The 15,275-nt window shown below is 43.4% G+C and overlaps 1 protein-coding gene and 1 long non-coding RNA gene across 3 annotated transcripts in view; one reads left to right on the forward strand and one right to left on the reverse strand.

Moving 5' to 3' along the window:
- Window positions 1-15,275, reverse strand: part of edil3a (EGF-like repeats and discoidin I-like domains 3a) — a 96,939-nt gene that overhangs the window by 34,842 nt on the left and 46,822 nt on the right. The window lies entirely within an intron of this gene.
- LOC111850312 (uncharacterized) lies at window positions 11,126-11,718 on the forward strand. The gene is made up of 3 exons (XR_002839768.1): window positions 11,126-11,191; window positions 11,546-11,587; window positions 11,677-11,718. It is a non-coding gene; the product is annotated as an uncharacterized lncRNA (long non-coding RNA).

Below are 15,275 nucleotides of genomic sequence, written 5' to 3' on the forward strand. Positions count from 1 at the left end.
AGCTGGTACAGCAGTCAGCACAGCGTATAGCGATCAGGAGTGACTGTTATTTTCTGTGATTACAGGTGAGGCGAGTGCACAAGCGTTAGAACGGTAATATTAGTAGTATAGTAGTATTGGTACGTTTAATTACTATGTTTAATTGGCCTAGATTGTACTTCTAGATCGTTTTGTACGTCGGAAGTAACTGTTCGCGGCCGTTAGCCTTAATGCTAATTACTGTTCGGGAACGTGTTTAAAGATGTTAAACAATTAGATGGTTGTTGCTTATGTTAAATGTGTTATTACATGGTCCATCCGATACGGGTTTATCGAAGTACTGGTCCATTGGTAAAATAAGTATAAGAGTGGAAATGTATACTTGTAATTTCGCAAGTCCGGTCCAACTTTATTTTGTATGGAGATGAACAAGTTTTTCTTAATTGTACACTGCATGAGAGACAGGCTGACTGCGAGTCTTAGAAGCAGCTCAGTTCGAGCGCGAGCTGGTACAGCAGTCAGCACAGCGTATAGCGATCAGGAGTGACTGTTATTTTCTGTGATTACAGGCGAAATAAAACCAACTTGTTACACGCCAATCAATGCTTCATCGTGACGTGTGTAACATAATCTTGGCGAGCCAGCCAGGAGCTAAAAAAAATAATAAATATAATAAGCATCCTGAGACAACCTACCTGTGAGCCGAACCTAGACGTGACAAAAGAGCTAACATGGAGCAAGTACTGGATGAGATCATTGCAGCGCTGTGGACTTTGAGGAAGCCAGAGCTCATCAAAGTGTGCCAGCATCTCAAGTGCAACGAACCGGCAGGTGAAGGGTTCAATGGACAGACCCGCCGCGCCCTGATGAAGAGGGTGGAAACCACAATTGCCGAAATAGAAGATGGTGAGGACCCCCAGGTGTTCCAGCAGTTTGCTAGCGAACTCCAGTCAGTTGTCCAGACGCTTAAAGCACATGAAAAAGCTGAACCAGAATCACAAAAATCAGAAGTTGTCGCCCTAGAAAGACTCAAGCAGGAATATGAGCAACTTCGGCAGGCTCAGGCAGACGAATGCCGCATCCTGGAGGAGAAGATGGGAGCTTTGAAAGCGAGATTGAGCGGCACGGCAGTAACTAGTGAAAGAGAGGTGAGTCCACCTATAACACACAGAGTGCCTGAGGTCACATTAAAGAGAGACTTCAAAATATGGGGCCAGATCGGGGAAGCAGGACAGAAAGACAAGCTTTCTTTCACCAGTCTCAATAACCAGATCGAGTCAGGCATTAAGAAGGGATACTCTGAAGATGAAATAATCGAAGCTGTCATCAAGGCCGTTAGCCCTGGCCTTCATCTCAGGGACCTGCTGGAAGTGAAGCGGGACCTCACGCTCCCCACACTTAAAATCATATTAAGAGGACACTACAAAGTTGACTCATCATCAGACCTGCTGCACCGGCTCATGAATATATTCCAAGACCCCAAAGAGTCTGCTCAAGCCTTCCTGTTCAGAGCAATAGAGCTGAGAGAGAAACTGCTCTGCAAATCTGGGGAAGAAGATGAGGGGGAACAGTTCAGCTCAAATCTGATCCAACGTAAGTTCCTGCGGTCACTCGAGACCGGTTTGTTAAATGAAGCAGTGAAGTTCCAGTTAAAACCTTACCTGAGCAACTTAAATGTACCAGATGAGGTGTTAATTGAAAAAATTAATGAAGCTGCTAGCCTTGAAATAGAGCGACAAAATAAACTTAAGAGATATGTATCAGTCAAACCACCCAGAGTAAACGAGATACAAGCAGAGGGGCAGTTCATCCACAATCATCCACCACAAGACAGTGACAACGACACACAGGATGAAAGGCAGAGTAAAGGAGGTGACAAAAGCAGCAAAAAGAAACCAGTGCAACCTAGAGGACCAGATCCAGAGACTGTAAAGTTGATTGAGGGCCTCAGAGCCGATGTGCAAGAGATTAAGAAACTGTATACTGAGTCTGGGGCTGTGACACCAAAGCGTACCTCCCCTAGGGCTAAAGGATGTCAAACATGTAGAGAAGCGGGGACTGGTGACACCTGTCGGCACTGCTTCAGGTGTGGACAAGAAGGCCATCTCTCTCGTGGCTGCAGACAGAGGGATTTGCAGGGAAACGGGAAGGGGTTGCTCAGGGGGGACCAACAGTAGCCCGGTCACTCTCCAGGTCCCACATTGACATTGCATTCCTACAGGCCAACCCTGAAGGTTCATTAAAGCCATCAGGCGAGCCCGAAGAGAGGATTCCCCCACAGTCTGACGGTTACATGCCCTCTCAGCGCCAAACCAAGCTCATCAGCCTCATTGGAAGAAGATGTGTTGTCCAGTGTCGACTTGACAAAGTACCAGTGGAAGCTCTATGGGACACCGGGGCCCAGGCAAGCTTAATAAATGATGACTGGAGAAAGAAACACCTCCCTCGCAGCACACTAAGGCCCCTTTCAGAACTTCTATCCGAACCACTAGTAGCCTTAGCAGCAAATGGTAGTGAAATACCCTACATGGGCTGGATAGAGACTGAATTTCACTTGGACTGTGACACTCACCCCACGAGGACATTACTTGTTCCCATTTTAGTCTCCGGTGATCCTAATGTGGCGGAACAGCCTATCATAGGGTTTAATGTAATAGAAGAAATAGTGGGCAAGTGGGACAAAGGACACACGGAAAGAAGGCACATACAGAAAATCAGTCAGACATTCTCAGTGTCTGTCAAAATAGCCAAGTCCATGCTGAGGATTTTACAGCCTCGCAAAGACAATCAAAATGTTGGGACAGTTCACACAGGAAAGAAGGAGATTTTCTTGCCTGCAGCCCAAATAAGCACCACATACATTCGTGCACATGTGGGAGCCCAGTATGCAGGCCGAAGTTTACTGTTTGTTCCAGATGAACTATCACAGCTACCTGAGGGTCTGGTGATACAAGAAGGACTGGTCACTGTCCCACGGGGAAGGTCAGTATATATTCCGATCTCCATTGGGAATGTGAACAAGCAAGACCTTACATTGTACCCTCGCACTATCTTGGGTTACCTAGAGGAAATAAAAGCGGTGTCTCCAGTCACAGCCCAAAGCCCTGGAAACACATTTAAGAGACTTGAAAATGACTGTGGTATCCAGGTCCGGGTAACGGAGGTCACCAGTAACTTCCAATCCCACAGTAAGCCGCCTCAGTGGGATCCCCCAGTCGAACTGGACCATCTCAGTCCTGACCGGCAGAAAGTTGTGAAGCAACTGCTACGAGAGGAGTGTCACGCGTTTGCGTATGACGACAAAGATGTAGGATGTATCCCCTCTTTAAACATGCACATCACACTCCATGACACCACCCCTGTGAAAAAGACATATATTTCAATCCCAAAACCCCTGCATCAGGAGGTTAAAGACTACCTCCAAGACTTGTTAAACAGGGGGTGGGTTTCTGAGTCAAGGTCATCCTACTCATCGCCGATCGTTTGTGTCAGGAAAAAGTCAGGTGAATTGAGGCTGTGCTGTGACTACAGAGAACTCAACAGGAAATCAGTACCAGACAGGCACCCTATCCCGAGAATTCAGGACATGTTGGACTCTTTGCACGGCAGCTCCTGGTTTTCGGTGCTTGATCAGGGCAAAGCATACCATCAGGGCTTCTTGGATCCGGGGAGCCGCCCACTGACAGCTTTCATTACTCCATGGGGCCTATTCCAGTGGAACCGCATACCTTTTGGTCTCAGTTCAGCTCCAGCAGAGTTCCAACGGAGTATGGAGGACTGTTTGAAGGGGTTGCGTGATGTCGTCTGTCAGCCCTACCTGGATGACAACTTAGTGCATTCACCATCATTCGAAACTCATGTCCAACATATCCGTGATGTGCTACAGAGGTATCAAAAACATGGTGTTAAACTCACTCCTCACAAATGTGGTGTTTTTAAGAGGCAGGTCCGGTTCCTGGGGCGGATGGTGTCAGCGCAGGGGTACACGATGGATCCAGCGGATCCATCGTGTCCAGGCACTCAAAGATAAACCCCCAGCCACTGTAGGTGAGCTGAGCCGAGTCCTGGGTTTCCTGTCATACTACCGGTCATACATCCCAAACTTTTCCAAGCTGGCCAAACCGCTTTACCAGCTCCTGACCCTGCCCGCAGACAAGTCACCACCACTGAAGACGAAGAATAAAAAGGTCAGTGCAAAACACAAAGGGCGACCACCCCCCAGCACACCTATAACATGGACGGAAAGCCACCAAGAGACTTTGAACAAGCTCACAGACTGTTTAACAGAGCCACCCATCTTAGGGTATCCCGATTTCACGCAGCCCTTCATATTGCACTGTGATGCCTCCCAAGAGGGTTTAGGGGCAGTACTGTATCAGCATCAAACGGGCAAAATGAGGGTAATAGCCTATGGTTCGCGCACACTAACACCCCCAGAAAAGAACTATCATATGCATTCTGGGAAGTTAGAATTCTTAGCCTTAAAGTGGGCGATATGTGAGCGTTTCCGTGACTACCTTTTTTATGCCCCTCATTTTGTTGTGTATACGGACAATAACCCCTTAACGTACATTCTTACCACGGCAAAATTGAATGCAACTGGTCACCGCTGGGTAGGGGAATTGGCCGATTTCAACTTTACAATACGATACAGGCCTGGAAAAAGAAATGCCGATGCAGATGGCCTGTCCAGATTACCTCTTGATATAAACCAGTACATGGCACAGTGCACAGTTGAAGTGGAACAGGATGCCATTAAAGCAGCTGCTGATAGTGTTTGCTTGCAGAAAAAGAGCACTGGTCCAGAGAACTATATCATCAGCGAAAATGCCATCAGGTTAGTCCAAGATGCGGCGGCACCCCCAGGCAAGACCCTTTCACAAGCTGAAATCAGGGCCAGTCAAAAAAAGGACTCTGTTATTGGGCCTGTCCTGCACTACAAAAACAGTGAGTACCTGCCCAAAGGCCAAGCCTTTAAGAAAGAGCCACCTGATGTTAGAATCCTCCTGAGACAGTGGAACAAACTATATGTAAATGAGGATGGCGTCCTCTACAGGCGAGTCAAGGGTAGAGGCCAGCTCCTACTTCCAAAAGAACACCATAGTACTGTCTTTAGAGAGCTGCACAAGGATATGGGACACCTGGGGGCGGAAAGAACTTTGGGACTGGTAAGGGAAAGGTTTTACTGGCCAAGAATGCAAAAAGATGTGGAGCATTTTGTGATGCATGCCTGTGAGTGCCTGAAAAGAAAACGACCCCATAGAACCCACAGAGCTCCACTAACGTCTATTACCACAACGTACCCCTTTGAACTGGTTTCAATCGATTTTTTGCATTTAGAGACATGCAAGCATGGGTACGAATACATCTTGGTGGTAATGGATCATTTCACGCGCTTTGCGGAAGCTTTTGCGACAAAGAACAAGTCAGCGAAGACAGTGGTGGACAAAATCTTTAACCACTTTGCTTTGAAGTATGGCTTTCCTGTGAGAATTCACCACGACATGGGCCGAGAATTTGAAAACCAACTGTTTGCCCAGCTCCAGAAAGTTTGTGGTCTACGTGGCTCCCACACAACGCCGTATCATCCACAGGGGAATGGGCAGGTAGAACGTTTCAACCGGACCCTGCTCTCCATGCTGAGAACACTCACAGACAGTGAAAAAGCGGACTGGAAGGAATCGCTGGCAAAAGTGGTGCACGCCTACAATTGCACTAAGAGTGAAGCCACTGGGTTCTCGCCATACTATCTGCTTTTCGGCCGCACTCCTAGACTCCCAGTGGACATCCTGTTCAACCTGCCCAATCAAGAACAACGAGTCAGCTATGAGGAGTATGTGGAAAAGTGGCAATCACAGATGAGAGCGGCCTACCAGGTGGCCTCAAAAACAGCACAGAAAGAAGCTTCGAGGGGAAAACACTACTATGACCAAAAGACACATGGTGTTCGGCTATATCCAGGCAACAGAGTCCTCCTTCGCAACCTCAAAGAGAGGGGGGGGCCTGGTAAACTCCGTTCATACTGGGAAGATGTTGTGTATGTAATAGTTGCCCAGAAAAGCCCGGACATGCCTGTTTATGAAATAAAGTCAGAACAAGGGGGTAAAAGCCGCACAGTACACCGAAACCTGCTCCTCCCCTGTGATGGCTTACCGGTGGAAAGACCGGACGACAAACAGCAAAACAACCAGAAGAAGGAGACACAAACAAACATACGGAGACAAAGAGAGACATTACAAGAGACCGTAGATACTGACAGTGATGAGGAAGGTGCTCTTGTCTGGAGGTCTCCTCGCCTACAGATCCGTGAGGACAGCAGACCTCAGGGGCACATTTCCGAGTTTGAGCCAGAGCGGCAGCCGGAACAACCCCGAGCAGGGGACACTCATCACTTTGATGACTGGACCCCGGAAGCAGACGAAGATGGCCCGCCGGCAGCAGAGGATGAAGCACATCGGGAGCAGCTCAGCGACCATCCTCGGGATGGAGACACGCCCAAGCAGAGAGACAGAGACTCTAATGGTGTGCCGTGGCCAGCATCTTCATCCCACATCCACCCACAGAGAGAGCGGCGGCGGCCCCAGGTCCTCTCCTACGACCAGCTCGGACATCCTACCAGGAGACCAGTGGGTATGGACTGCGTCGATGTGAGTGTTCCACCCCCATGCTCACAGAGCCTCTGGAGACCGTGGACATCAAGCACCATGCAAGCAGCGTATGGAAGACTAAGATAGTGATATGCACTCTATAAGACTGTGATGAGAAATGCTAATGTTTCAGAGGACACTGAAGTGCAATTCATAGAGACTAAGTGGAGTATATTACTTATGTCAACAGTGTCTCCATTTAAACAATGTGGTAATATGGTAACAGACAGAGTGACAAAGTTGGCTGTGTATGTGTCTGGTTACAGAGATATAAGTAGTGATCACTGTAAGGTGAACTTGTTTATTCATTGGGAGAAACTCCATGTGGTTATTCCTACAGTACCTTTGGTGTTATTTGGTATGGGGAAAAGTTACTTCTTACCAGTGGTACCAGAAGGAGGATGTGTATGTGTATATATATATATATTTATACACACCATATAAGCTTAAGGGACACTGTGTTGGATAGTACAGCGTGGTTGATATTTAAAAAAAAAAATTGATAAAGTTTTTTTTTCTTTTAATAAGCAGGGGAGGGTGTGGCACCCAGGACTATTTGATCATAAGAAGGCACCCCCCCAACAACTGTTCGGTTCATTTCTGGTGTTTAAATGATTTTTGCTGTGTGGCACTCCCTCACATTGACTCGCGACATTGACCAGTAACCTCGGGTGCTATACCGATTTACGCCAGTAGTGGTGCATGAGAGACAGGCTGACTGCGAGTCTTAGAAGCAGCTCAGTTCGAGCGCGAGCTGGTACAGCAGTCAGCACAGCGTATAGCGATCAGGAGTGACTGTTATTTTCTGTGATTACAGGTGAGGCGAGTGCACAAGCGTTAGAACGGTAATATTAGTAGTATAGTAGTATTGGTACGTTTAATTACTATGTTTAATTGGCCTAGATTGTACTTCTAGATCGTTTTGTACGTCGGAAGTAACTGTTCGCGGCCGTTAGCCTTAATGCTAATTACTGTTCGGGAACGTGTTTAAAGATGTTAAACAATTAGATGGTTGTTGCTTATGTTAAATGTGTTATTACATGGTCCATCCGATACGGGTTTATCGAAGTACTGGTCCATTGGTAAAATAAGTATAAGAGTGGAAATGTATACTTGTAATTTCGCAAGTCCGGTCCAACTTTATTTTGTATGGAGATGAACAAGTTTTTCTTAATTGTACACTGCATGAGAGACAGGCTGACTGCGAGTCTTAGAAGCAGCTCAGTTCGAGCGCGAGCTGGTACAGCAGTCAGCACAGCGTATAGCGATCAGGAGTGACTGTTATTTTCTGTGATTACAGGCGAAATAAAACCAACTTGTTACACGCCAATCAATGCTTCATCGTGACGTGTGTAACACTCAGTTCACATTTCACTGCACTTTGGTTTCATCAAATTTGATTAAATGACAATATCCATCCATCCTTAAATCTAGCAATCCTTCTTCAATCCATCCCTCCTTCTGCCCAATCCCCACCCCCTGATACATCTATGTGACATCACCCCTGCCCATAAAGACTCTGGAAAGACTTAACTGGCTCACCTCCATCCCCTAGCCAAAATACAATTAGACCCGCTGCAGTTTGCCTATGAAAACCACACTGGAGTGAATGTTCCTGTCATTTACTTGCTGTACCAAGCACACTCCCATCTGGATAAGTATGGAGGCACGGTGATGATCATGCTCTTTGGTCACTCTAGTGCTTTCAACACCATGCAACCCAAGCTGCTGGGGGAAAAGCTCATTTGAATGCAGGTGCATACATCCTCCACAGTCTGGATAAGGGACTAACAGACCACAGTTTTTGCAGTTTAAGAACTGTGTATCAGACATGATCACAAGTAGCGCACAACTTCACCATCCACACCTCAGAGTTATGGCACCTGCAGAAATTCTTTGACATTACAGCAATACTTGGGTGTGACAGGATGAATACAGGATCCTAGTGAAGCTGAGTGGTTCAAACTGAACCATTTCTATCTCAACATCAGTAAGAAAAGGAGATGATGGACTTTAAGATGGTCAAACACACAATGTCCCCTGTTGCTGTTGATGACTCATAGATGACACACTTGAGGGGAGGACTATCATGGAGGCTCTGTACAAGAAGTGTCAGTCACCTCTGCTTCTCAAGAAGATTGAGATCCTTTGGCGCATGCAGCTCATTCCTACACAGCATCTACCAGTCGGTTGTTGCTAGTCTTTTATGTGATGGTGTGTTAGGCAGGCCCCCTAGGGCAGCCCCAATCAAAATTTTCTGAAGGCACCATCAATACAGTGGAGCAATGGCATCAGTACAAGTGACACAAATGCAAAAAAAATGCACAAACAGATTAAGAAGGCTAGCTCCATTCCAGGAGCCAGTCCAGACTCACTGGAGACTGTGGTGGAACCGAGGACACTCAGGAACTGTTGGCTATACTGGCCAGTGTCTGCCATCCTCTTCTGGTAGTCTTGGTCAAACAGAGGATCAACAGACGGACAGTAGTGCTGCTCCAAGGAGCACTAAATAAGGTTGTTCATACCTTCAGACATTAGACTCAAGTAGGCACCCTATTGCAGAGGGGAGAATTAACTGTCTGAATGGAGTACAACCACTTAGGCACATTCACAAAACATAAATTTGTTCACTACACAACCCACTGTGCAATACTATATATTTCTGAGCCATTATTGTACTATTGTATGCAATACTTTCCCTGACATTTTTGCATTCTATTATTCATTGTATAAAAAGTCTAAATTCTAAAAGTATTATTCAGTGTATAAAAGTCTAAATAGGGGCAGTGTGCAGCTCTGCGGTTTAGGATGCTGTGTCTGTGATCATTAGGTCACCAGTTAAAATCCCAGAGTCAGCTGAGTTATTTCACTGTTGGATCCCAGAAGCGAGGCCCTTAACCTCAAAGTGCTCCAGGGATTGTCTGACCCTGCTTTCAACTGTATGTCTCTTTGGATGAAAGTGTCTTCTAAATAAAGAAATTGTAAATGCCTTTTTGCTATGTAAATATGTGTATTGTGCTACTGTAAACCTACAATGTCCTTCAGGATTAATAAAAATATCCATCTACCACCCATCCATCCATCCATTCATCTAACCGACCACTGGTCAAGGTCTCAAGGAAAATCACAACAGTGTATATGTGTATGTTGAGAGAGTTTGGTGGCTCGTTTGGTAGCATGTTAATTTATAAGCTTGACCTGCTCTGGTTATAATACATGTAATTTAGTTGAACTTGTGTCTGTACATTACCGTTTATTGTCAGTTGAATGTGTGCTCTGTTTTTCCGAGGATGAGCTTCACGTTAACTGAGACTTTTAATAAATCCATAAGTTTGTTAACAATGGATTCGGTTACAAGGGCCCTTGATAGTTAGTAAAATCACAATGTCTTTCCGGCCATTAAGTTGAGATAAAAAAAACAACAACATTAATACAAAAAACTCAAAAGATCTATGTTTATATTATCTACTCTAAAGACAAAATAAGCCACCAGTTTAAATATAAAAAAAAATGTTTTTGTGGTGTTGCAAATCTTTGCAGTACATCCAAACATTTCAGCTAAATGAAAACAGACACCTGAAGTAAATTGCTACCAAGCAAGAGCTGAAGAACAGAGGCAAAGAACAGCTATACTTCATTAAAAGTAAAGAAACAAATCTTAATGTCGCTTTAGGAATACCAATCTAAAAACCAAGTGGGGGGAGAGGGAAGTAGACATCTCTCAACACCCCCTCCCTCGCCCTGGAGCCAAGATGCTACATTTGTAGTAGACACTCCATCACATTTTCTCCTCTAAAATTCCTAATGTGAATTTATCTGACTATAGAGAACTAGGTTTTAGTGGGATAAAGGTCAACTGAGTTAAATTTAATTGCACGGTGCAATGCAGTGGCTCAGTGAGTAGCACCTGGGACTGGGAGTCTGAATACCCCCTCTTGTATTGTGTGGGTTTCTGCTGGGTACTTCAGTCTGCAGTTGGACTAGTTGGTATACAGTATTTAAATTGCCCGTAGTATAAGGCTGTGTGTCTCATGATGAACTGGCATCCCATCCAGCCACGCTGTATGCCAGCCTTGTGTTCCATGCTGCCTGGAACAGGCTCCAGGGATGCTGAACAGAGTAAGTTGTTAGAAGGTAGATGGAATAACATGCCATGTTGTACCTCCTGCTGGCTAATACTATGCATATATCATTGTAGATACTGCTGTGCAAAGAAAGCACTGTAAAATACAGTGTTGGCTCTGCAAGAAATTACAGCTGACCGAGCAGTATTTTGCAAATTAGCAAAAACACACACATTTTATATATATATATAATGTATTGGCATTCCCTGCCTTGTGCACTGCACTGGAGAAGCAGATGTTGGAGCTGTATGAGTAAGCTTGCAGTTCATTTTAGGTTCTTTACTTCCTTAAAATGTATCTTTGTTTTCAGGAGAAACACTACAACTGCTTATCCAAAACATCACTATGCTAAGCCTGGAGCTTAGACTGAGGCATGGAAAGAACTCTGACTACCTAGAGGAAACTTATATGCACACAGGAAGAACATGCAAGCACCAAAGTGTAAGAGTCTCATAAAATATCTATAGTGAGCATTTAATAATTAAAATGACATTCAGAATATATTGCTGCTCTATAGTAATGGGCACATAAATGAGTCATACATTTGAAAATAATTTATGTTGTAGATATGAAATATGATCAGTGGAGAATTTAAAATAATGAGATTTCATATGTCTTGAGATACTTGGCTGTGTGAGATACCCTAGTGATACACATTAAGCCATCTACTACTATTAAAATCACTGATAACAGATTTTTGATATATTTTTGTTTGTGAGATTTCATTTTAGATATGAATAATAATATAATAATATACAATCTGGGTTACCCTACCTCCACCCTACCCTACATTAGTATTTCTCAGAAGCAGTTAATTCCCAGAAGACTTGAGGAAAGGTGTGAGATTTAAAGAGGGGGACATGCAAACATGTCAGCCTGAGATTGATCACTAATGAGAAAATCTGACACCTCAACCATATTTCTAGGACTCTAATGTCAGGAATGGAGCACAGATTCTCTGCTGTATGTACCATGTTGCCAGGTGATTCCCAGAAGATGAGTGTGAGATGCAAAAATGATAGATGTACAGCCCAGAGCACAAGGTAGGGGAACACCCTGAATGGGATTGCCAGTCCATCACTGGGCGCACACATTCTCATACTGGGAAATTTATTTAGAGGAACACACATTAGGAGGAACAGTCTATAAGGTTTATGGTCTCATTTAATATGATATATACAGAGCAGCTACTAGGCATTATCCAATATATTTTCTGTAAAGAGCAAATCACACTGGGAAACCTAACTGCTAGATGCAATAAAAATATACCATAGGCCTACTGAAAATCACATGCGAGAGAATCAACCCTGAAAATACCGCCGATCCACAGAAAGGAGCCAATTTGCATGTGGTACAACTCTGGGTCAAGAAGACAAATATTGGCTCCCCAAGTGCATCCACGGAATGTGTGCCACATGCAAACAACCGGCTGCCACATAAAAAACTACTCTGTGACACACAGTTAAATAAAAAATGGTATTTGCATACAATAACCATTTAATAAGTCACAAACTGAATGATTGAATTATAAAATCATTCATTTACATCCTTGCTTTGAGGTTTAATCACTACAGTGCCATTCTTAGAGAAAAAACTACCTTTATCTCTAAAAGGAAATCATATACACACTTGGATAACACACTTTTATCAATGAGTTGACCACAGCTGAGAAAGGGCCAATGTTGTGTGTATTTTATTTGTACCTTCTGTTCATACCAAAGTTTTCAGTACAGATTAAGCTCAGATTAATAATGGAAAGATCGGGAATATAGAATGCTCAGTGTTTGGTTTGAGGACATCCTATTTGGAATCACAGAGCAAACCATGGATGCTTCCCAATGGCAAAACAGATCTGAAATCAAGACTGATACCGCAATACACACGAACAATCCTACGATCGTGTAGGAACCGGTGCCATATCGACACCAAGTTTCAATGCTCAACCCCATCCAGGAATCTTTTAGCATCAAGTGCCACCAATGCAGTCTTGAATGGAATCTCCAGAAGTACTATGTGTAGTGTGGGAGACAGCATACCTAACGTAATGAAGGCTCAAATATGACCTCTACTCGATAAGAGACACAAGCGCACAAAAACGCTCAAAAATCAGGAACAGACATCCCAAAATCAATTTTACAAAGTTTTCTGGACAGATGAGATTGACTCTTGATGGAACAGATGGATGGGCCCAAGGCTGCATTATAAAAAGGACATAATCAGCAGTTTTGAATCAAGCACCCACCACTTGGAACTTTCCAACATTCAAATGGTATAACACTATGACTCTCAATTTGAAAGGATGCCTTCCTTATAGAGTGGTTCAAGAAGAAAGCAATTTGCCAAACAGCTATGATACTCATGCAGGGCAATGGCCTTTCCCACTCACCACAGTATTCCATAGATTGGCTGGCTAAAGGGCTTGAATGCTAATCGCCTAACTTAAACCTCATTGATAACTAATGGCTCTTGCTATAGTGTCAAATTTACCAAGGCAGCAAACGGTACATTTCTGAAAGCATCTAGGAGGCTATCCTAGCTGCCTCTGCTAATATAGGATGTGATTTTAAAAATAAATAAATAAAAACTTAGCTAGGTCAATTAATAAGATTCATGACGGACATTAAAAAGCAAAGAGGTTATCTTATTTATTTCTTATTTATTATATTATGTTTTGTAAATAGATTTAGTAATTAATATGGCTTTGTTTCTCTTCATGGAAAATGAAGAGCATTTAAGCATCCAATTAGACTGTAATTATCTCATTTTCAGGAACAGTACTTACCTAATAATTTTGTACACAGGATATGACTAATCAGAGTGGCCAGAGGAAATCTTTGCAAACGCAAATAATACATACAAACAGATGAGGATGGGATTCAAGCCACAATGTGTAACGTGGGTGAAGCCACTATGCTTTATAAGGAGCAGGTGGCTTGCAGCCCCATAACGTAAACATTAAGGAGTATTTCTGTGTTCCTCAATGTCCACCCCCTAGCTCCAGAAGATAAGCGGACGAGGCCACTCTCTTGCACAGGTGAACCTCTAACACTTTTCCATGTTAGCACCCTTTTCATTTTTGGTTCTTGCCCAGAGTACTCAAATCTGTAGTTTAAACTTTGATGGAATGACAGAAGCAGGTGACAGTAGGCTGATTTGTCCCAGCTACCACTGCCACCATGATTACCACTGAAAAGGTCAGGGTCTACCCTACGGTAACATTTATGAATTGGTTAACAAGGCCACTATCAGAGTTTTGGCATGATGCTTAAACATAAAATCACATTTCTTTCTACACTCTTCTTAATAAGTCAGCCTTATGAGGCATGTCCTCTCATTCCCAGCTAACCATGTTGTCAGTCTACCCTTATATAGTCTTTAATTTTAACTAAATATTACACTTTTTAAATGACTATTCATAAATTTATTAAGTACTTAATTACTATAAATTGTTTACTATTTTTATTTTTTTGCACATATGAACCCCTTTACAACCCATCTTCCTCGACACACTCAGTCTTTACTTATATTTTCTATGTATAACCCGCTGTGAGTCTCAAAACTGCAAACTTCAGTAAGCTTACTTGTACTTATGCACTCAAATAGCAAGTTTAAGTACTGAAGCATGTTATTTCAGACTCACAGCTATACTATACTTACTAGTCATAGTGATGTAGTAATGATGTCAACAGACTCTGTTGCTAAAAACGTACCACAGCCTATAGAGTGTGCTGTTCTGCTTTTTCTAAATAAAGGTATGATTGGGAACTTTGAAAATTTTGTTTGTCTCATATTATTAACTAATCAGAAAAAATGTAATTGATTACTTGAAGTCACTGAAGTCTGGCTAGGTAGTTAGCTTAAACTAGGGCTGCTCAAATGCAATGCGGAAAACTAAGATAATAGCCAGGATGTGACAATAAATCCACAAGAGATTCATCTAGTCGTTACAATATTAATAATTAATTTATGACACTTTTAACATGAAATATTCTCAGTTTAACTGTGCAGAAGGAGAAATGGCGAAAAAAAGGGAAAATAATATAATGATTAGGAATTCTTTGTCTAAGACTGGGCGAATGGGATATGCTGGTTCAACATCGTGACGTCTATCAGCCGTAGGCGATACCACTGACCATCAGCCCAACCTTAGTCCCGAGACAGACACAGGTGATGATAAGAGTGCAGGTACAGAGAGGGAGAGGCAGACTGTGGTAGTGAAAAAGAAATAATCCCGCTTTCAACCATAACACCATGCTGCAACCAAATCGTGTGCTGGTGCAAGCAGCCTAGAAAGCTCACTGGGAGAGTTAATCTGGAGTCCTGACATCATTTTTTATTTCAGGGCAAGACATTTTTTGTCATTCAGCAATAAAGAGTTGCTATGTGAGGAATGTTTGTGTTTTCTGTCTGTATATACAGTTCATCTTGGTTGCTCTGGAAAACAACCAAACCGAAATTCACTGAACCATGACCTGTGAACCAAAATACAAACCAAAACTGTGAAAACGAGTACTGTTCCAACCCT

Source organism: Paramormyrops kingsleyae, chromosome 2, assembly GCF_048594095.1.
Source record: "Paramormyrops kingsleyae isolate MSU_618 chromosome 2, PKINGS_0.4, whole genome shotgun sequence".
Classification (NCBI taxonomy): Eukaryota; Metazoa; Chordata; class Actinopteri; order Osteoglossiformes; family Mormyridae; genus Paramormyrops; species Paramormyrops kingsleyae.